Below are 2,695 nucleotides of genomic sequence, written 5' to 3' on the forward strand. Positions count from 1 at the left end.
GTCCTAACTTGAAATTCTACTCGTTATAAATTCTCTTTCTTTAGACTGAGCCCAGATATGATAGACGTGCTCCACAAAGCAATGCCTATCAATTTTAACAGCATAATAGTATTTAGTTTACTATGGAAATTTTAAGAGTGAAAATATTGAAGCGTCAATCACATTCAGCTGTTGTTTATTGCCAATGATTTGTACTCAAAATTATGCATCCCGTTCATGTGCTGGCCCCAAAGCAGGCCAGACCCATCATAAGTTAGCTTTGCCCACAGCACAATTTGTGCTTTAGAAAATTCTAAATGATAAATAACAAAGACTTTCAATCTTTACCTTTTCTGATCTTTGCAGAAACTTAGCACAAACTCACAAAACTCATGTCTAGGTATAAATGGTACTATTCTTTTCTCTTTTGCTTTTCTCCTTCTAGTTCTGTTTTATTAAAGACACTGTCATAGTTCTTTCTCACTCTCTCTGCATTTTGAGGCTGTTGTAACACAATGTTTTCTTCCTTACACCTAGACCCATGGTATGTATATGATAACTATCACCCCTCCTATGCTGTTCTCTTTTCTGTGCTTTTAGACTTTATAATCAAAAAGTTACTAGGAAATATTTCCTACACAACACATTTCTCAGAGTCGCCCATAGAGTTCATGCTTCCTGTATTAGTAATTTACACATGCTGCTTGAAATGCCTACTGAGAAACACTTCCATCCTCTGCCTCCCTGGCACCTGGTACCTAATAATGACCAGGCCCTTAAAATTAATTAAAATGCTTCTCTCTGGTTCTGAGTATGTTTTAGTATACCATATACACCCAGGATGTCCACACATCTTAGTAATAGATATGAGGCATATATACAGAATATGAATTCTACCAATGTTTTAGGGAAAATGAAGGTTGAGGTTTGCTTCTCCAATTCTAATATCATTGTCTTTAAAACTATTGGCCTGTGAGGAGATCGATTAATGTCTGCTGTTATCTAAAACTCATTCTAACAATATGCAGATTTAATCCATCATGTGTACATATATAATCAATCAGGCATAGCCTATTTATTAAATAAAACACACTCTGCACAAAATGTTAAATCCTCAGAACTTACACTGTGGAAGAAGAGAACCAACCCCACTAGGTGTTGTCTAACCTTCGCAAGTGCATCATTGTACATTTTCATACACTCCCATATAAAAATGATTTTTCAAGAAGAAAGTCAGATATATGATGTATACACAGCCTGACTCTCAAAATCTGGTTCTCTCTTGGGCTACATTAGTGTGTGTCTGAACTGACAGTTTGAAGAAACTGGAATCTGATATCCACCAGCGATGACCTCAGCAACAGATGCACCAGTCCAGGAAATAATGAAGCTTTCACATACAGTTTCTTTGTCTATTTCTTCTTTAATTCCACTCAGGCTCCCAGCCTCTTACGATGCTCTGACCCACATTCAGGGCAAGGCATTCTCCAGTACCTCTCGCCATCTTCCACGTAAATACCTTCACATATATGCCACAGGTGTACATTACTAACTCCCTAACCAATTCTCAGTCCAGTCCTGCTGACAATAGTAATCCATCATGACACATGGCCATTCAGGTACACAGGGAATTTAAAGCACAAATGCCTTATTTGTCCATCAATAACTGGGAGCATAAGAAAAGTATGAGGTATATATATTCATAAAGTACCATTCAGATATCCTAAAAGAATGGAATGCTGCCCTTTAAAAAAAACTGTATGCGGGTTGCGGATTTGGCTCAGTGGTAGAGCACTTGCCTAGCAAGCGCAAGGCCCTGGGTTCGGTCCCCACCTCCGAAAAAAAAAAAAAAAGGAAAACAAAAAAAAAACTGTATGCAATCTCAGAGCATTACATTAAGGCAAAGAAGCCAGACACTCATCACACATGTTCTTTCACATACATGGAAACAATTTTAGAAGGACCTGAATATAGAACAGTCATTTGAGGGGGCTATAATCAATTGGGCAAAATGCAAGGGAAAACTGGCTAGATAGAATCTTTACAAGGTGGTCCTTGTCATTGTAGATGTGTGCACATATGGGTAAGACAGAATAAGTCTCGTGAATTTGTATGATTAAGGCATATGTACCTATTGTAAAAATAGTCAGGCATAAACTATGCTTCACAGGTCACAATCAAAGTGGAAAGCACATGGAAAGAGGAGTCTACCCTCTCCTTCCTCTGGGACTAATATACCTTTTCAAATAATTCGATAATTTCCTCATTCAAAGAAATAAATTAATTGAAATATCTCAAGTAGATTGTTAAACAATTTCAAGTGTCATTTAACAGCTACGCAAACTAATTACAGGAACATTAGCTATCTGGAAATGCCACAAACCTGCTCCCCTACCTCTATGTCTGCCCTAAGACCTTCATGGGAACTTTTGGTTTTTCTCTTTGTCATCAGTTTTAGCAGTTGGATTTTATTTTCTGTAGGACAAATGTAAGTTGCAGTAGAGAAGCTTTATAGGACCACTGAGTTAATTCTACTGTGTGCTACCAAATCTATCTAAGAGTGTTACTGTCAGCTTCTCTGATTCTGACCAGGGGCCTGATAATTCAATATTTACCACCTTGTAATGTCTGCAATTCACCAAACTGCTCAGAGCTCACTTGATGGTTAAGGGACATGGAGTGTCGCGTATACCAAACGAAAGAATGACAAATGAGA

The sequence above is a fragment of the Rattus norvegicus genome, chromosome X (genome assembly GCF_036323735.1).
Source record: "Rattus norvegicus strain BN/NHsdMcwi chromosome X, GRCr8, whole genome shotgun sequence".
NCBI classification, from domain to species: Eukaryota; Metazoa; Chordata; class Mammalia; order Rodentia; family Muridae; genus Rattus; species Rattus norvegicus.